This window comes from Oryx dammah, unplaced genomic scaffold (genome assembly GCF_014754425.2).
Source record: "Oryx dammah isolate SB20612 unplaced genomic scaffold, SCBI_Odam_1.1 HiC_scaffold_10, whole genome shotgun sequence".
NCBI lineage: Eukaryota > Metazoa > Chordata > Mammalia > Artiodactyla > Bovidae > Oryx > Oryx dammah.
Window position 1 is genome coordinate 56,204,628 of NW_024070194.1, and position 22,090 is coordinate 56,226,717.

The 22,090-nt window shown below is 40.1% G+C and overlaps 1 non-coding gene across 1 annotated transcript; it reads left to right on the top strand.

The window, feature by feature from the left end:
- The first annotated feature begins 21,160 nt into the window (after window positions 1–21,160).
- TRNAC-GCA lies at window positions 21,161–21,233 on the top strand. Its single transcript has one exon. It is a non-coding gene; the product is annotated as a tRNA-Cys (tRNA).
- The last annotated feature ends 857 nt before the right edge of the window (window positions 21,234–22,090 follow it).

Here is a 22,090-nt window from a genome sequence, read left to right on the forward strand (position 1 = left end):
ACCGAGACTGCCCTACATATTATCTGCCTGGCCTCCACCTGCCTCCCACCTAGCAGGACTATTTTCAGCACACAGGCCAGTGCTGATTTCTGTGGATGTATTAAACCACATTTTCTGTCAGGCAAGTTTTTGTGAAGGAAGTTATTCCTTAAGCCCATCCAGCTGTTTTCTCAAGTGTACCTTTAGGAATAACGGGACAGGAAGCCTGAGAAGACATAGCTAGCTCTGCACAACTCCTCACAGCTACAACCCAAGAAAAATATCTCCAAGGAACGTACCTTGAAAATGCAGATTCACAGCACCTCCTTGTATGAAGGACGGTCATCGCGTTTCTTTCCTTGGCCATTGTAAGTCCCGGATAATTACTTTTCTCATTCTCATTTAATTTGCATTAAGCCTAGTGTGTTTAGTTTTTGAGACCTAACACTCAAATCTGGCCTGTGGTTAGGAATGCAAGACTCCTGGGAAAACATCTGGTCTTATTCGGAATAAATGCCGAATAAGATTTTATTCTCCTCAAAAACTTTATTCTCCTCAAAACCCCCCTCTGAATGTCCTTCCTAATGAAGTCTATGCTGCACAATACGTTATTTAAAAATAAAAATATAGTCACAAATGACCATTGAGAGAATGGCAAGAGGAGAATGTTCGCTACTGTATCACAAATCAAAAATTAAAATGATTCTTAACATGATGGTATTTTTTGCAAGAACCACATGCCAACTCAAGATATTCCAATTTGACAAATGAATTACAGCCCTTTTCAACTCTCTCCTCTATTCTCACAGTCAGCCTTTAACTTGAGTGAGCCACTATCATAACTGCAGAGTGGAAGGTGTGGATAAACTTTCTATATAGTACCTTTGGGTCCTGAGGGGTACAAACCATAACGGAAAAAAGTATAGGAATATTTTAGCTGTAAAGTAACTGATAGTCACTTAATACATACTGTTCGCCTTTTGCTAGCAAACATGCACACATATGTATAAGGTACATATGTGTGTGTGTATATATGTATGCATCTGTGTATACATACAAGTAGCTGTGTACATATACACATTGGACAATAAATTGGGAGTTTTTCTATCTTGATTTATGGGCTATGTTTGAGAAAAGCCAGTTTCTCTAAACACACGTTGATTCATCTCTAACTATAGCAAGAAGAATACTGTGTATCTAGCCCCTCTATTGTATAGAGTTAAAACCTCCAAGAAAACACTCATTTAATTCTAAGTATTTATTTTTGCTTAGTGCTGAAAAGCTGAGAGACTCTCCATGCTTAAGTGATAAAATGTTGCTGAACATCATCTGACATAAGTAGGCACAGAGCTTACTAGAATTTACTGAAAGCAGGAATGGTCTAACCCTTGTACTTCTAGATTTATTCAGTAATTCTCAGGAGTTAACATCAGTTCTATTTTAATTTGACATGGGCTGATATTTTATTGACTGATATTTTATTATTTTATTAAATTTTTTTTGCAGTAAGTAACATTTTTTTACTCCATTCTATTTTTTCAGGAATTTTCCACAACAGGTACTCATGTGGAATACCACCATGGCATATGTTATATTCTTCTTTTCTAGCCCTCCTGGAAATATTTAAAATACGTAAGAAGTTATACAGAAAGACCTTATTAACAGAGATCCAAGTACCACATCTTCTAATATTTAGTGTGGACTGCAAAGAATGACCGAGAATTCCTGAGTGACTTAGCTCATGAAAGTCATCTCATCTCAGCACATCACATCTCATCTCAGTGTGTGATGCTGGCGACACATGCCTGTTTCCTCATTTTTCCCAGACTTCCCTGAAGTTAGTCCTCTTCATGAGGTACACTGACCATCTCATTGACATGCATTTCTCAATCCTCCCTCTCCCTCACCTAAGCCACTGAAATCTAGAGGCTGTCAAAAATATCTTCTCTGTGGAACATGCTTGTAACTTTTCTGATCTTGTGTTCCTACTGTAGTCATTTCAATATCAGGTTTTTGACACTGCCATAGGGTATTTTGATCACAGACATTTTCACCCAACTTAAAAATAATAAAATACTGTAAGAAAAGCTTTTATATTAGTTGCATATATGCAAAGCCATCCTATGCTTGAGCATTCCTTACCCATTTCAGTCTTACAACCTGTAAGTGAGCATCAGAGTTCTCTGAGATAGCAAGGACATGGAAGCAACCTAAGTGTCCATTGACAGAGGAATGGATAAAGAAGATGTGGTGCATATATATTATGGAATATTACCCTGCCATAAAAAGGAACAAAACTGGGTCATCTGCAGAGATGTGGATGGACCTAGTGACTGTCATACAGAGTGAATTAGGTCAGAAAGAGAAAAAAAAAACAAATACCATATATTAATGCATATGTGGAATCTGGATATAAATGGTCTTATTTACAAAGCAAATAGAGACATAGACGTAGAGAACAAATGCATGGATACCAGAGGGAAAATTGGGGAGATATGATGAATTGGGAGATTGGGATTGACATATATACACTACTGATACTATGTATAAAATAAATAACTAACGAGAACCTACTCTATAGCTCAGGATACTCTACTCAGTACTCTGTGGTGACCTGAATAGGAAGGAAATCCAAAAATTAGGGGATGTACGTATATAGCTGATTCACTTTGCTATACAGTAGAAACTCCAGTGTTCTTGCCTGGAGAATCCCAGGGACGGCAGAGCCTGGTGGGCTGCCGTCTCTGGGTTTGCAGAGAGTCGGACACGACTGAAGCGACTTAGCAAAGCAGCAGCAGAAACTAACATGACATTGTAAAGCAACTATACTCCACTAAAAAAAAATTAAGTCACTAAAAAATAAAACAGATGACGTGGGCATCAGCCAAGAGGTGTGAGTGAATCAAGGAGTGGGGCAGAGACTGGACAAACTACAAGTCACTGGAGTCAAACTCAGCCACAGACTCTCACCCGCAAAAGGGACCACCACCTGCTCTGAACAAACTCTCTGTTTTCTTTTTTTTTCCCCCGAAAAATCGCTTATATTTTGAAAGCGCCACATCACGACTTCTCAGATTTCTCCCTTATATTCAATAATACATAACTAGAAGGAAGAAGCTAGAGCAACATGCCGTTCAGGTTGCATAAGAAATCTGCAATAACTTCTCTCTCAATAACATAGTTCATATATAAAACACATCTTTGGTTTTCAAAAATAGGACTTATAACCCATCTGGAGGCAAATCTATTTTGCAAATGAGATTCCACTTCTGGCACAGTGTGAGACCCACTCCCCAGAAAAACTGGTCAAAATTATTAAATATATGTATATATATAAAACAAGACAAATTATTACATTATTTCATAGCTATATGTAAATTATTAATATATTTAAAATTTTATACTTGTATGTATGTACACACATGAGTCTTCTTTTAAGATTTTTTTTTGGTGTGACCATTTTTTTTTAACTTTTTATTTTGTACTGGAGTATAACTGATAAACAATGTTGTGATACTTTCAGGTGGACAGCAAAGGCACTCAGTCATACATATACATGTATCTATTCTCTCCCAAACTCTCCTCCTTTCCAGGCTGCCACATCACGTTGAGCAGAGTGATGTGGGCCATTTTTAAAGTCTTTATTGAATTTGTTATGATATTGCTTCTGTTTTTATGTTTTGGTTTTGTGGCCCCAAGGCATGTAGGCTCTTAGCTCCCTGACCTGGGATCGAGCCCATACTCCCTGCATTGGAAGACAAAGTCTTAACCACTGGCCCACCAGGAAAGTTCCCACACATAAGTCTTAATTGTCCTTGTCTCAGCTGTAAAGATGGAGGTTCCACACTCAGTGAGAAGCCCACAAGCCCTGAAGGTATTACCGTGTGTCCTGCACTGAGTACTAGTTATGCTGTGCCACAGAGTGAAGCATGCACAGCCTTGTTCCCAGCCCTGGAGCCATGGCACAGAGACTCTGCCTGGAAGGAGGCGGCGGCCCTGGAACAGCTTATATTCTCTTCTCAAAGAACTGACCTCTTTTGAAACAAAGAGCTGAGAAGTTCAAGCCTCAGGACCCTCTCACAAGCAGTAGAGGTTGCAGTGATGGGTGACTGGGAGGAGGTCAGTGCTCCACATCACTAATCATCAAATGCAAATCAAAGCAACAATAATATGCTACTTTATCCTCATTGGAGAGCTATAATAAAAATGTCAAATAATAACAAATGTTATAAAGGATGTGGAGAAATCCTTTACACACTCATGGTGGAATTTAAAATGGTGGATCCACATTGAAAAACAGTCTGGCTGTTCCTCAGGTGGTTAAGCTTAAAGCTATGGCACCCCACTCAAATACTCTTGCCTGGAAAATCCCATGGACGGAGGAGTCTGGTAGGCTGCAGTCCATGGGGTCACTAAGAGTCAGACACGACTGAGCGACTTCACTTTGACTTTTCACTTTCATGCATTGGAGAAGGCAGTGGCAACCCACTCCAGTGTTCTTGCCTAGAGAATCCCAGGGATGGGGGAGCCTGGTGGGCTGCCGTCTATGGGATTGCACAGAGTCGGACATGACTGAAGCGATTTAGCAGCAGCAGCAGCAATGTTATGACCTAGCAATTTCACTCTGAGATTTAGACCCAAGAGAAATAAAAGTATGTCCTTGCAAAAACTGGTGCACCCATCTTGACAGCAGCATTGTTCAAAGCAGGATGGCCATCAACGGATGGATGGAAAAACCCCACGTGTCCCCCCATAAAACGGAATATCGTTTGCCTGTGAGAGGTAACAAGGTACTGGTATATACTGTAACGCGGATGAATCCTTCTTTTTTTTAGAAAGCAGGTTGTTATTTTATTTTATTTATTTATTTTTGCCTGCACTGAGTCTTTGTTGCTTTGCTCGGGCTTTCTCTAGTTGTGGTGGGGGCGGGGGTGGGGGCTACTCCTCATTGTAGTGTTACAGGGTTCTCACTGCAGTGGCTTCTTCCCTTGTTGCAGAGCACAGGCTTTAGGCGCGAGGGCTTCAGTAGCTGTGGCGCTTGGGCTTAGCTGCCCCTCCACATATGAGATCCTCCCAGGCAAGGGATCCAACCCGTGTCACTTAGTTGGCAGGCAGATTCTTTTCCACTGCTTCCACCAGGGAAGTGCAACATGGATGAATCTTCAAAACATTGTTTCAGTGAAAGAAGCTAGTTACAAAACCCCACACATCACATGTTTCCATTAAAAAGAAATTTCCAGAATGGGCATACCAATTGAGAGAAAAATTAAATTTGTGGTTGTGGAGTGCTGGGAAGATGAAGAATGGTGAAAGGTAGCTGAAGGATAGGGTTTTCTTTTTGAGATAATGAAAATTTTCTTAAAATTGATGGTGATATCAGTGGTACCAGTTTCAGTATCTGTTAATATACTTAAATCTCTAAACTATACATGTTAAAAAGGTGAATATTATGGAATATGTACTATATCTCAATAAATATATTAAAATCTATGAACTCCAAAAGATATTTTTTGTTGTTAATGGAAAAGAGAATATTATTTTAGTCATCTTTGTGGATAATTGTGGATATTCCTCTTTATTCTCAGTGTAACCAACAAGTCAGTTCAGTCAGTTCAGTTGCTCAGTCATATCTGACTCTTTGCAACCCCATGGACTGCAACACACCAGGCTTCCCTGTCCATCACCGACTCCTGAAACTTGCTCAAACTCATACCCATCAAGTCAGTGATGCCATCCAACCATCCTATCCTCTGTCGTCCCCTTCTCCTACCTTCAATTTTTCCCAGCATCAGGGTCTTTTCCAATGAGTCAGTTCATTAGAACCAACAAGTATTAACTTCTTAAAAAGTAATTGAAATGCAGACTCTAGTTGCTGTGCACAGGCTTTCTAGCTGTGGTGCACAGGCTTAGTATCCCTCAGAACAAGGAATCTTAGTTCCCTGTCTAGGGATTGAACCTGTGTCCCCTGCATTGGAAGGCGCATTCTTAACCACTGGACCACCAGGGAAGTCCCATGGTTGGACATTTCAAACAGGTTATAGCAAGTCAATGTAGTTTCTCACTTTAGATACAGGTTGTTGTAAAACAGTCAGTGGTATGTTACTCAATTTGGGTTGTAAAAAATATCTTTATTGTCTTTTCTGATTATAAGTTTAAGTATTATGTTATGATTGTGTTATATAATTCAGTATTGGTAATAAATATAGCTTTAAATTTCTTTAAAATGAATAAAATGTAGTTAAACTAAAAGAAACAAAGCAATAGTTGTAACAATACAAAAATGAATAAAAAGGTCCATAATCTTGGTGGGTGTGGGTAGGTGAAGTGGCAGGGTTATAACTTTAAAATGTAGCTTTATACCTTGATGGGGTCATTTTCATACAGTAATGTCAAAACTGATGGTTTAAAATGGCCTTGTCAGTATGCCCCACATTGCTATGGAATTGCCCTCTTTGTTGCAATCAATTCATCTCCTGGATTTTTGATCTGCTAACAGCTATTGTCGCCACCTCCCAAGAATCCATGACCTGTTCTTTCATTTCAGGCCATTAAATCAGCTTTTTAAAACCCACGATTCAGCACCATTAAATTTCTACTGATTTTATTGAGGAAAGAGAGTGAGTTGTCTTACCCTAAAACCTAATCATTCTCTCTTCTCTTTGCTTTTCTGGCCAAAGACTCACATTCTGTTTGCTTTGAGTTTGTTTTTTTTTTTTTCTTTCAGTATATCCTCCAGGACACTCTGCCCGTATTTTTCCAATTCTGTTTCTCTTTATTGCAAATATTTACATATGTGTTTTAAAATAAAATATTAAAATTTTAACATTTTAATTAATCATAGGCATATTTATATAAAATTGTTATATAATTCGATTCAGCAATAACAGTGTATATTTTAGCAATGTGTTCTATTAAAATAGAACCCTAGACTAAAGGGAAAGGCTAGACTAAAGGAGATGGAAAAAAAAGAGCATAAATCCAAAAGGTCACACAGTTTGTCTTTTTATAAACCAGGAAAAGAGCTCGTTTGGATTTAGCTTGTGAAACTTTACATGCGGCATAGTTGCTTGCAAGGTACACTTCTCCTGTCACTGGACACTTACAAGGACTTTTTCAGGAAAACATAGCTAAGCATTTTCTCAGCTCCTGAGAGTTTCGTTTGATTTGTTTTTGGCTTTAATTGGTCTTTGGAGTTCTTTCTCCAATTACCAAAAAAATATATATATATATATGCATCCATTGCTTAACTCTTTTGTAAAAATGCTACTAAGATTATTTCTGCTCTGATAGCATTATTTAACATGATTCTGAAAGTGCTTCAACAGTAAAACCAATTGCATATGATTTCAGAGCTAATGCTACGGAAAGGACACAAATTCAAGACAGATTATAGGCGATGGGAAGAAACCCAACACAGGTGTTTTAAATAAAAGTACTTTAATGAGGGCGTTACACAGAGAGCTGTGGCCAGGAATACTGAGATATCCAGACTTGAAATTGTTAACACCAGTAGAGCTGAAGGGACAGGAAAATGGGGGTGTGCTATTGAAGCCCTGGCATCAGTCTGTAGTGCAGAGACACCCAGAAGAACTCCAATCACTCAGGGACACAGACAAAGGAGAAAGGAAGAGGGACATCATCCAGATTTCCTTCTTTCCTTTGGTCTTTGACTTCTGGCAAGTGTCTCTCACTGCTCAAATCTAAGGGGAAAAAACTGCCAACCAGGGATCCCAGGGAATGAACCCTATAGGTGCATATGAAGAGAAGTCCAGGACAGGGAATTTGTGAAGGTAAATGTAGACTCAGATGCCCAGGGACTGGGAGAAAGGAGCCCAGGGACCACAAGAAACATTCTTGCGCCAAATATCCAGGACCCAGATGAAACTGCCAATTTTCAGCTCTTCTGCAAAAACAGCATAGCTTTTAAGATGTATTGCCACTGGTGAGTCAAACCTGCATTTCCCTTTGCTATCTCCTCATGAGTTCACTTCTGGGGAAGATCCCTTCTTTCATGGTCATCTTCTAGTTACCTAGATTTTGCATTAAAATTTCCTTGGGTAGAGATTCAGAAATGGAAACAGGCAAATTAGCATTCTTTTCACAGTCTGCATGGAAAACCGGAATGTTCTACTGGGCCAGGGAAGTCAGTTTATTGGTCAAGAGGTCACAGCCTACCCTTTTCCTTGAGGTTGCTACCTACACATGGAATAATTATCTCTGGCATCCTTAACCCATTTTCATCTCAAAAGGTAGGGCTACTAGTCAGTTCAGTTCAGTTCGGTTCAGTCGCTCAGTTGTGTCCGACTCTTTGTGACCCCATGAATCGCAGCACGCCAGGCCTCCCTGTCCATCACCAAATCCTGGAGTTCACTCAGACTCACATCCATTGAGTCAGTGATGCCATCCAGCCATCTTATCCTCTGTCGTCCCCTTCTCCTCCTGCCTCCAATCCCTCCCAGCATGAGAGTCTTTTCCAATGAGTCAACGCTTTGCATGAGGTGGCCAAAGTACTGGAGTTTCAGCTTCAGCATCAGTCCTTCCAATGAACACCCAGGACTGATCTCCTTTAGGATGGACTGGTTGGATCTCCTTGCAGTCCAAGGGACTGCAAGAGTCTTCTCCAACACCACAGTTCAAAAGCATCAATTCTTCAGCACTCAGCTTTCTTCACCATCCAACTCTTGCATCCATACATGACCACTGGAAAAACCATAGCCTTGACTAGACAGACCTTTGTTGGCAAAGTAATGTCTCTGCTTTTGAATATGCTATCTAGGTTGGTCATAACTTTCCTTCCAAGGAGTAAGCATCTTTTAATTTCATGGCTGCAATCACCATCTGCAGTGATTTTGGAGCCCCCATAAATAAAGTCAGCCACTGTTTCCACTGTTTCCCCATCTATTTCCCATGAAGTGATGGGACCAGATGCCATGATCTTCATTTTCTGAATGTTGAGCTTTAAGCCAAGTTTTTCACTCTCCTCTTTCACTTTCATCAAGAGGCTTTTTAGCTCCTCTTCACTTTCTGCCATAAGGGTGGTATCATCTGCATATCTGAGGTTATTGATATTTCTCCTGGCAATCTTGATTCCAGCTTGTGTTTCTTCCAGCCCAGCATTTCTCATGATGTACTCTGCATAGAAGTTAAATAAGCAGGGTGACAATATACAGCCTTGACATACTCCTTTTCCTATTTGGAACCAGTCTGTTGTTCCATGTCCAGTTCTAACTGTTGCTTCCTGACTTACATACAGGTTTCTCAAGAGGCAGGTCAGGTGGTCTGGTATTCCCATCTCTTTCAGAATCTTCCACAGTTGATTGTGATCCACACAGTCAAAGGCTTTGGCATAGTCAATAAAGCAGAAATATATGGTTTTCTGGAACTCTCTTGCTTTTTCCATAATCCAGGGGATGTTCAGTACCTTATAATTATGATAATAACTAAGGCATTATTGTTGAGTGGTACCACAGTCATCAGCGCACAGATTCAAATCTGTACAGTGCTTACAGCGCTGATGGTAAGGGAAGCGCTCAGGAAGTACATCATGCTACTTGGTCTGTCACATGGCATCAGCGTCATGTGCCTGTGTCAGCCAGGGCCACAGTAAGAAAAGAATCCCACTCTGATGCCTCATCCGAAGAGTTCTTAATGAGATAATTTCAGGGGTGTACCCAGGGTTAAGGGTGCCTACAAAGGATGCTGAAGCACCCAGAAGTTTAACCACGGGAAGCTGACGGGACAAAGGTAGGTGGTGTGCAATGCAGCCAGATCCTTGTGAGAGTTGCTCGTAGATAAAAAACAGGGACACACTGTTTGACCCCACCCCTGGCTGCACCTCACTACTGGCCAGTGGCAAAAGGGCTCATTCTGTGTGGTCCATCAGGGCAGCCTGCCTTGTAGGAATAAGGCTGCTGCTGCTGCTGCTAAGTCACTTCAGTCGTGTCCAACCCTGTGCGACCCCATAGACGGAAGCCCACCAGGCTCCCCCGTCCCCAGGATTCTCCAGGCAACCGGAGTGGGTTGCCATTTCCTTCTCTAATGCATGAAAGTGAAAAGTGAAAGTGAAAAGTGAAAGCGAAGTCGCTGAGTCATATCCAACTCCCAGCGACCCCATGGATCACAGCCCACCAGGCTCCTCCATCCAGGGGATTCTCCAGGCAAGAGCAGTGGAGTGGGGTGCCATTGCCTTCTCCTAGGAACAAGGCAGAGAACAGCAATTTGGGGGAAGAAGGTGTCGAACTGAAAACAGCTAGCACAGATAGCAACTCTCCATAATAACTCACTAATTTGCTTAGTCGACTGTTCAGTCATGTCTGACTCTTTGAGACCCTTTGGACTGTAGCACACCAGGATCCTCTGTCCAATGGATTTTTTCCTCTGTCCAGGCAAGAATACTGGAGTGGTTTGCCATTTTCTTCCTCCAGGGGATCTTCCTGACCCAGGGATAGAAACTGTGTCTCCTGCATTGCAGGCGGATTCTTGCAATAGATTCATTGCAGCCATTATATAATAGGGAAAATATTAGGAGAAGCATTAATTTGCATCGTTTTCAGGGGGACTCAACTACTGAAGTGCCAAATGATCTTGCTATTTATATAAAAATACCTAGCCAGACTGGAAAACAACATCAGAGTTTCCGTCTTAGGGCTAACAGTGTGGTTCAGGCACAGAAACACTACTACTAATACAATTTGCTTTGTAGAATTTGCTGTATTAAATACATATGTATCATATATCTTCCATTTTTGTCTTATCAGTAACCTCTTTCAAAAATGCTCAGCTTTTTCCTATAAACCCCCTAAAGTCTGGTACATGCTTTCAAAAGAGTAGGATTGTTAATTTATGGAAAATCCTTCAAATATAAATTGAGTACTATTATTTAGCATCAAAGCACAGTGGCTAGGGATTTGCTGTGTCACCTTTTTTTCCTAGTTAGTATACACAAATTTATGTCTCCTCCCCATTCTAGTTTCATTGTATTAATAACCATCACATCACAAATAATATGGTCAATTACAGAATGTCCCTATGGTCAAGTGTATTGTTTTTCTTAATCTGGTATTTTAATTGCTTTTCATTTTAAAACATGAACAGAAAAATTGATTCCAGACCCCCAAAGTAAACCATATTACTAACTTGTAAGAAGAAACATCACTTTGCAAATGAAAATTTCACCAAGTAAAGTTTCACTGAATCATAGCCTTTATAAGGACAGCATCCTTCCAATTCAATCTTCAGATACAATTGTTGCCATGCCTTTGGCTCTCTTGCTGTTAGAACTGCATCTAATGAGGCTAACTCTCCCTTTGATATCATTTGAAGCAAGCTATTTACACAGTTGTAGCTATAATGACTCCAGAGACTTTTCACTTCTCCAAATTTTTATTAACGTTGTAACATCTAGGACTAAAAGTAAAATATATTTTACATTTTAAATATTTACTTGGATCTTTTATGATTGGTAATTTTACAATCTCATGTGCCTTCAGAGAAAAAAAAAGTAATTTAAATATATCTTTCCTTAGAACACAATGCAACTTTATAAATGGCTTCTCCTTCAAGACAAGTCCACATTCACCTTTCCGCTTTTCCCAGATCCCATTGACTGGTACCTCTCAAGCACACACACACACACCCATTATAGTACTACACAATAATGAGTGGAGCAGGCTCATATTAACGATTCAGAAACTGTAATTTCTATAAAATAAAAACAAAGGGATTGTATTGCCAGGCATCTAGATGATGAATGTCCTAAGACTCAATTCAGGTCAAAGAGGGGAATTCAGGATAAGGTAAATAAATGCATTTTCTGAATTAAACTCCAATGAAGGTTCCACTTTGAGCCTGCCCTGGAACATTCTGCAAGCCTGGGGCTGTGTTCTGCTCTGCTCCGCGTGCCCAGGGTGCAGCTGAAGCATGTGTCACATACTGACTGGCTCCTTTCTGTAAAATGAGACCCATCCCAGTGAGCCACTGCATGGATGGGTGAGGATGGAGATGCATGAAGTGGTCATCCACCTAACTTGAGGCTTTTCATACACTCGCCCTCAGTGAGCGGTAACTTGCCAGAGACAGTAATGAAATCTCTCAAGCTTTCCTCCTGTAGAGGCCCTTCCCCAGCTATCAGCATGCTCTCAACCCTAATCCTAACCCTTCCAACACCTGAAGAGAAACAAGCCAACCAACCAATCACCGGGACTACAAAGCCACCTGTAGGCTCAGTCCTTACACTTGTTCTCCATCTACATTTTTGTGACTCCATAGCTTTAAACACTATTGTGAGTGTATCACTCACACATTAACATCTTTACCCTGGTGTCTCCCATCCTCATATGTACCTACCCAAATGCCTTTGGTATATATGACTAGATTTTAAAACAAATGAGCATACTACATTATATTTATGCACTCAGATATTGTAAGATTGATTTATAATTGCTAATTAATCTTGTACGTTAATTTGAAACAAGATCTATGTGTTTAGCAAATGGAACCTGGTTTATATTAACAATTGTGTGAGAAAGTGTGAAATAACTGTAATTGAAAGAATAAATTATACGTATGTGCTGTGCTTAGCCACTCAGTCATGTCCAACTCTTTGTCACCCCATGGACTGTAGCCTGCCAAGTTCCTCTGTCCATGGGGATTCTCCAGGCAAGAATACTGGAGTGGGCTCCTATGCCCTCCTCCAGGGGATCTTCCCAACTCAGGGATGGAAGCCAGGTCTCCCACATTGCAGGCAGATTATTTACCATCTGAGCCACCAGGGAAGCCCAAGAATATTGGAGTGGGTACCCTATCCCTTCTCCAGGGGAACTTCCTGGCCAAGGAATTGAACCGAGGTCTCCTGCATTGCAGGTTGATTCCTTACCAGCTGAACTACCCAGGAAGTCCATATACATGTTTATGTATATATATCTTACCAGTTACTGGGAAGTTTCCCTTGTATTTTTCATTCCTCTAACTATCCCATGGAATTATTTCCACTGTCCTGAGATCACCTTTTCTTATCCATTGATAACCAACAAAAGACATGGTTAATGGGCAATTATGTTCCCAGGGATTTTTGCTTTTGTAGATATCTATTTCACCCTATCTTATATTCCTCTAATCATAAAAGATTCTCAGGCATATCATTCATCAGTTATTTCTACCTATTAATATTTATGGCTTTAGTGAAGTGTCTATTTTTAGGAGAATGTATCTTTTCAGAATATTTATTTTATATCATATATATATTGGAATCCCACTAGACATAGTGTAGGTAGAAAAATCATTTGTACCACTATGTACACCAGTATAAAGCCAATGAGCCGTTACTCATATAATGTAGATTTTAAATATTCAAAGCAAATGACATAAGTTTAACTTATTGCTTACAATGATGGCTGTCACAGTGAATAAAACACATTTCACATATATGTTCATTAACTTATTTAGTTTTATAACAGACACACATAATACACACATATATACATACTACCCTTCCTAGTTTATAATTCTTTTTTTTTTGTTTTTTTTGGCTTTATTTATTTTTTTAATTTCAGTGGACTATAGTTGATTTAGTGTTGTCTTAGATTCAGGTGTACAGCAAAGTGATTCAGTTATACCTATACATGTATTCATTCTTTTTCTCATATATTCATTCACTCTTTTCTCATATAGATTATCACAGTTCTTAATTCAACTCAATTAAAGTCAGCATTTTAAAAATGTCACACCTACTCCTTTACTCAAAATAGAGATAATTGATTATACACTAGTATCACAGTTACTCAAGGCTTCCTGATGTAAGGTGACTGGATGAAAGAATCCATAGTTTTACACTTTAAACATTTAGGTGAAATATATACTATAAGATCAATGCCAAATTGCTGGGGAAAAATAATGTATCAAATAGTTTTCCATCTATGCATCTCCTGTGATCATTTCAGGTAGGCAATCTCACATCAATCCAGTCTTCCTTCCTCTATATAATGTTAAGAGTCTCTCGGTGCTGGAACACTTCTTTGAACCAATGTTCAGGTAAGACCCTCATGCTTCTCGACAGTTTTGTCTGATCACTGAACACCCACTGAGTGTAGCCTTTGTTGTCTTTCCATTAGCAAAGTCCGTCTAACATCCATACTCAGTGACAGTCGTCATCCCCACCAGATTCTTTTCACAATCTTCCGAGGTAGGGAAGAGGTCACCAGGTGTACCTTTCCTATTCTACATTGTTTTAAAGCTCTCTTCACTTGTAATAAATACTTTCATATCTTTCAGCTTCTCTAGTAGCAGTGAATCTCTTGAGATTTCTTTGAAAGAGGTATCCTCAGATTAAAATCAGTTCTTTCAGTGATTCACTAACAGAAGTGAAAGGAATTAAGTGGTGAATATCATCTAACTTGGCTGAATATATCGCCGGTGACTTCTGAAGTGATCCGAGTGTTCTGTGCTCAGACCCAGCGCATACATGTGCTTTCCCCCAAGGTCAGAGCTCAAAGCAGAAGAGCCCATAATCTAAGTTTTCTGTGTGTGCGTTTTTTTTTTTTTTTCAGTTACAGTAAATTCATGGAATGTGTGCAAATTACTTAAGTAATTACAGCTTATACTATCCTTCCTCTGTTATCTTCCTTGAATAAACACTTAGACGGTTGCTTGGGGTGGGGAGAATGGGGGGAAGAGATAGGGAGCTTGGGATGGACGTGTACAGACTGCTATATTTAAAATGGATAACCTACTGTATAGGACCTACTGTGTAGCACAGGGAACTCTGCTCAATGTTATGTGGCAGCCTGGATGGGAGGGGAGTTTGGGGGAGAATGGATACATGTGTATGTATGGCTGAGTCCCTTCGCTGTCCACCTAAAACTATCACAACATAGTCAATTGGCTATACTCTATTGTAAAGATAGAAGTTTAAAGAAACACAAATACATTTTCTATTTTGAAAAAAACTCATTTACTCAAAGAACAGGTTCCAATTGCTTCCCAAGGATATTTAGAGAGATGGTGAGGCCCACTGACCAAGGTGTGATTTGACACTGAGGGAACATAAAAAACTGTGTTTAGTTGTTGCCACCTATTGTTCACCTAAGGTGGCCGGATAATGTACACGCACAAGAGAGAAGCAGAGAAAGGGAGTCTGCAGTGTGGAAAAGAGCCTGGCTTAACAGATAACCCAATATCAATCCTCTCACCTTTTCCTTGTACATTTTTAAGTTCCCTGGATGTACACTTCTCTTATTCCACAAAGAACCATTGAGCAGCTGCTCTGTGTCAGACTGCACCTCCTGAAGATACACAGGGAACAAAGACACGACTAGTCATTTTCACAGGATCGCTGGTGCCCAAGTGACAGCCTGTTCCTCTGGTCGCTCCTGTGAGGCCCTGATGGGCATAATCTTCACCACGGGCCACACCCGGTGTGCACATTAAAATGTCTGGCTCAGCAGCTGGGAAACCTGGTATCAAGAGACTTCAGTAAAAAGGTTAAAATATAAATTTGGGATCTTTTTTCTCTCTCTCCAAAAGCTGCCTGTCAGATGATTTCTACAAAGTTCTAGCAAATCCCAGAAACCAGAGATAAACAACTTTCCCATGAGATCCATAAATTTTAAGAAACACTAAACTGGAGAAAACTGCCAAGTTTCCAAAAGTTACACATTTTTCTAAGCTTTATCTGAAATTCTGATCATACCATGAGGCCAGATAGAAAATTAAAAATAATCTATCCATTAGACCTAGAGACGGTTATACTGAGTGAAGTCAGAAAAACAAATATTGTATAATATTGCTTATATGTGAAATCTAGAAAAATGATACAGAGGAACTTACTTACAAAGCAGAAATAGGGACACACACTAGAGAACAAATTTATGGATATCAAAGGGGGAAGAAGAGGCTGGGATGTTGGGAGATTGGGATTGACATATGCATACTATTGATACTATGTATAATATAGGTTGGAGATGGGCATGGCAACCCACTCCAGCATTTTTGCCTGGAGAACCCCCTGGACAGAGGAGCCTGGCAGGCTATACCGTCCATGGGGTCACAAAGAGTCGGACATGACTGAGTGACTAATACACACACATGTGGTTTAGTTAAGTGTGTGTACATCACTGTTATCAGTGTTATAACATAGGCAGCTAATGAGAACCTACGTTATACCACAGTGAACTTGACTCAATGCTCTGTGGTAGCCTAAACAGGAAGGAAAATCCAAAAAAGAGGGGATATATGTATATATATAACCGATTCACTTTGCTGAATAGCAGAAACTAGTTACCAACACTGCAAGATGACTATATTGCAATAAAAATTAATTTATAAAAAAGATTCAGTTAAAAAATGCTGGTGTAATGTTGATGGGTGTAGCTTTACTTAGGGTGGTTTTAAGAATTCCACATCTGGAAATTGTATACACTAAGATGCTAACCATGGCACTGTTTAACATAGCAAAAACAATTTAAAAGCTAAACATCTACCACTTAGTTATATTAAGAACTGAACAAAGTCATGCTTTGTTCAAGACTTCAAAATGTTTAATTATTATGATCTTACATATATATTTAGCATTTATAATGAGAAACTATTTACCTTGCCAAGCAGAGACGTATTTTAAAACTATCTCTATAATAAATCAATGTAAGAAAAGTGAAGAGAGAAAGCAAGCAAAATAGCAATGTTTCTGGAAAGATGCTTGCCAAACTATTAACTTACAGGTGTTCATATATTTTAGTTATATAAATATTATGACATTCAAGTGATCATTAACTATATGCATTGCCTTTTCTGATACACAACCATGTTTGCAAGCCAGTGATTTACAGAACAAGATCCTCATGCGTGCATCTCTATAGACTTAACTGCAGTGCAATGATTATTTGCTGGATAAATACAAACATACATGAGTAAGTGAAGTTTTGAACAACATTGTAAAAATATCATACAGTTTATCTGGAGAAAAAGCAGCTAATTGTCAATCATGGTAGATAAGTAAACTTGACACGAGGCAAGATCCCCTTTTGAGTTGAGAAGATGAACAGCCAGACTATGGTTGTTTTTTTTTTTAATTTAATCTTTATCTTATATTATAGTTGATTCACAATGTTGTGTTAGTTTTAGATGTACAGCAAAGTGATTCCAAGTGTTACACATATATATCTTGAATAAAGTTTAGAAATAGATGGAGGTGTATTTTGCATCCTCCCTTTTCTCCACTCAGTTTCATATTCAAACACTCAGGGCTCTCCTATTCTCTCCCACTTTTAAGAAAACCTGCTTTCAGGAAAGTATTAGGTACCTGTCATGTCCATGTTGACATGAATCCCATTCATTGTTCCCCGCCCCAGGTGGCGTGGTGAGATTTAGTTTGAATAATCTCCTTCTGCTTTGTAGTTAGACTCTTTGGTCATCAGACTTCCAAAATCATGCCGATGGGCCTAAGATGTAAAGCTGGCTGATGCAACTTGCTTAGAAGACAGCAGCTTAGGCACTAATGCTATGTTTGAAATGGATGGGAATAGATGGTTTTCAGTTGTGTGTTTTAAAAGAATTGATGGGTTTGTTCACATAAGCAGCCTCAAGCTTAGTGCTTAGACACCACTGATGTGAAAAATGGTTTAGTAACTACCTACATGGTCCCTGCAAATGATGTTGGATGATCTGACCCCTGACACCTGAGCACTCTCACCAGAGGTGAGCCAGTCAGGAGCAAGTCCAGCTGGTTCCATGGGAAAGAAGGGGAAAAGACTGGGTTTCAAAGCCAGTTGAGCTCCACAAGACCTATACCAGGGCCCAGCTTGCTATGCCATGCCCTCCCTGGAGCTTTACCTGAGCATTCTGTGTAGAATAACAGTCCTTCAGCCACTAGGATTTTCTATTTTCCTTTTGCTGCCTTAATTTTCTCCATAACACCCCTTAGCATGTGAACTCCTCCATATTTTTAATTCATCTTATTTATTGTCCATTTGCCTTCATGGAAGCATAAGCCCCATGAAGGCAGGAATCTATGTCATTTCATTTGCCATTGTGATATTTGTGTCTTAAACTGTTTGGTACATAATAGGTGCTCAATATTGAGTTCAGTTCAGTTCAGTCACTCAGTCGTGTCTGACTCTTTGTGACCCCATGGACTGCAGCACGCCAGGCCTCCCTGTCCATCACCAACTCCTAGAGTTTACTCAAACCCATGTCCTTTGAGTCAGTGATACCATCCAACCATCTCATCCTCTGTCAACCCTTTCTCCTCCCACCTTCAATCTTTCCCAGCATCAGGGTCTTTTCCAATGAGTCAGTTCTTTGCATCAGGTGGCCAAAGTATTGGAGTTTCAGCTTCAGCATCAGTCCTTCCAATGAATATTCAGGACTGATTTCCTTTAGGACACACTGGTTGAATTTCCATATGTTCAAGGGACTCTCAAGAGTCTTCTCCAATACCACAGTTCAAAATCATCAATTCTTCAGCACTCAGCTTTCTTTATAGTCCAACTCTCACATCCATACATGACTACTGGAAAAACCATAGCCTTGACTAGATGGACCTTTGTTGGCAAAGTAATGTCTCTGCTTTTTAATATGCTGTCTAGGTTGGGCATAACTTTCCTTCCAAGGAGCAAGCATCATTTAATTTCATGGCTGCAGTCACCAATGGCAGTGATTTTGGAGCCCCCCAAAATAAAGTCTGTCACTGTTTCCACTGTTTCTCCATATATTTACCATGAAATGATGGGACCAGATGCCATGATCTTTGTTTTCTGAATGTTGAGCCAAATTTTTAACTCTCCTCTTTCACTTTCACCAACAGACCGTTTAGTTCTTCTTTGCTTTCTGCCATAAGGGTGGTGTCATCTGCATATCTGAGGTTATCGGTATTTCTCCCAGCAATCTTGATTCCAGCCTGTGCTTCATCCAGTCCAGCATTTCTCATGATGTACTCTGCATATAAGTTAAATAAGCAGCGTGACAATATACAGCCTTGATGTACTCCTTTCCTGATTTGGAACCAGTCTGTTGTTCCATGTCCAGTTCTAACTGTTGCTTCTTGACCTGCATACAGATTTCTCAGGAGGCAGGTCAGGTGGTCTGGTATTCCCATCTCTTTCAGAATTTTCCACAGTTTGTTGTGATCCACACAGTCAAAGGCTTTGACATAGTCAATAAAGCAGAAGTAGATGTTTTCCTGGAACTTAGTAGGTGCTCAAAATAGTTGTATTAAATAAACGGTTGATAAGAGAATTCATAATTGTCATGAACAGTCCCTGGTATGAGGATGATGATGGAGAAGCTAAGCCAGTTTGTTGGGAGGGAAAGGGCACTTGGCAGAGCATGTGATAGTTGAGGATGAGTAATTGACAAGAATTAGCCAGGAGGAAGGGTGGAGGAGGTACATCAGTTAAAGTGCCAGCATGGCAGTGGCTGTGAGGCTGGGAATCTGTGGCCTGAGACCCAAAAGAAGGTGGCTGCTGCCAGGAAGTGAGCCAAACAGAAGGCAGCTTGGATCTGGATGGATATGTGGGTGAGAGCCAGACATGAAGGCATGTCAGCCATGTAGGAATTGTGTAGTCCGTCCTACAAGGAAGGAGTGGTCAATTCATCATTTTAAGTGGAAAAGTCATGTGATTAGGTCAATAATTTCACTGTTTGACTTTGACTCCAATATGGAGAAAGACTGGAGGAGAGCAGGACCAAGTAGGAGATCCCTACTCTCATAGAGTGTATGTTCCCTGCAAAGAGAGAAAATGAATAAACAAATCTTCTATTTCATCAGTTCAATGCTTGAGCATCCTCACAACATGGCAGCTGACTGCAAACATCGTATCCGCTTTAGAATGTAGTCTTGGAGGTCACACACAGCATCCACTTGTTGCATTCTATTCATAAGAAGTGAGTCACTAAGTCAAGCCCACATCCAGAGGGAGGAGAATCAGATTCCACCTTCTGCAGGGAAATTTTGTGGGAAGATTTTAAAACCACTAGAACCACACTGATAATAAAGACCATCTTTCAGGTACCTAACAGATGTTAAGATCTGTGCTATTTTATATACATTCTCTAATCTTCATCCTCAAACCTGCATCTTGCAGATAGGGTTACTGACATTCAGAAGGTTCACTGACTTGTCAGTGTATCAAGGCTGGAAAGTGACAGACACAGTGTTTAAATCCAGGCAGTCTAACTTGGATTCCAAAGTGGCTGTTGTTTTGCCCCGTAACCAGCAGACCTTCACCCTTTCCCCAGACCACACACAGAACTTTAAGAAAAAATGTGGCATTTTGATCATGTATAATGCATCAGGTATTTGTTTTAAATTATCTGCTCTTGCGAAACAATGACCACTTTGTTGCAAATATGAAATTATATTAATTTGAACGTCACTATTTAGAACTTGCAATAATCATTAAAGATTGTGGCATCATTGAAACCTTTCAAACAAGTTGATGGTATACATAAGATTGCATTTTATTTATTTAATTTAAGATATTTATTTATTTATTTATGGGTCTTCGACGCTGTGCAGTCTTTTCTCTCATTATGGAAAGTGAGGGCTACTCTCTAGTTGTAGTGTGCTGGCTTCTCCTCATGGTGGCTTTTTTTGTTGTGGAGTACAGGCTCTAGGGCTCTCGGGTTTCAGGAGTTGCAGCATATAGGCTCAGCATTTGGGGCTCGGAGGCTCTAGAGCACAGGCTCGGTAGTTATGACACATGAGCTTAGTTGCTCCGCAGCATGTGGGATCTTCCCAGATCAGGGATTGAACCCATGTCTCCTGCATTAGCAGGCAGATTCTTTTCCATTGAACCATCAGGGAGCCCAAGATTACACTTTAAATGTGATGATTTTCACAGATGTTGATCATGCAAAATTCAAAATCATATTTTTATTAAAGCAGCTTTGGCAATATTCATATGCTCTAAAGCTTCTTGGATGAGAATTTATGTCTCTTTTCATACCGGAAATGATTAATGTGAATATTTTCCCTAAGATAAGCATTTTGACTGGTTCACTGTTTCCAGCTGATATTCTTCTTTATTCCCAAAGGGATATGAAGTCTTAGATTTTGTGTTTTTCCTATTTTTATTTAAATATGGCACGATTGAGGATATCTCAGTGCCTGCCCTGAATCCAAACTACTAAAAATAGGGTGCTAATAAAGAAGTGTCTTCTTAGGGGTACCTTTGACACTTGTAGGGCTTCCCTGGTAGCTCAGATGGTAAAGCATCTGCCTGCAAAGCAGGAGACCCAGGTTCAATCCCTGGGTCAGGAAGATCCCCTGGAGAAGGAAATGGCAACCCACTCCAGTACTGTTGTCTGGAAAATTCCATGGATGGAGGAGACTGATAGACTACAGTCCATGGGATCACAAAGAATCAGACACAACTGAGCGACTTCACTGGTTCACTGGTTCGACACTTGTAAATAATGCAAGAAACATAAGCTAAAGCTGCATGCAGAAGCCATGCTGAGAGTTTGTGATGTGCCTGCTAATTAAAAAAAAAAAAAAAAAGCTTAGTTTGGAAGATCCTGAACATTTACCTGTCCTGAACAAGCCTGACACAAAGGAAAATGCAATGGAATAGAGACTCCTTTGCTCTGAGAAGACCCTGATGATGAGAAAGAATGAAGGCAACAGGAGAAGAGGGCAGCAGAGGATGAGATGATGAGATAGCATTACCGACTCAATGGACATGAATTTGAGCAAACTCCGGGAGATAGTGAAGGACAGGGAAGCCTGGTGTGCTGCAGTCCACAGGGTTGCAAAGAGTCAGCCACAACTTAGCGACCAAACAAGTACAAGCTCTGAAAAAAACGAGTTAGAGGCATGTTCTCCCGTTGTTAGCTAATGGCAGGCACCTGCCTTACAAATCAGCTCAGACCTATGTCTGCATGAGGCCCAGGCTGGTTTGGGAGAGGCCACAGACAAGCCCATGAGCTTCTGGGGTTCCTTTCAGGATCAACCATGGAAGTTTCCTCTCTTGCCCGGAATGCATTTTCTTCTGTTTTCTGCCAAGTCACTACTCTCTCTCCTCCTTGAAGTTTTACCTAATTCATATATAGCACATATTTTGTCTTTCATTTTGTCTCATACTCTGTCTCTTACCCCTTACTTCAACACAAACACAGA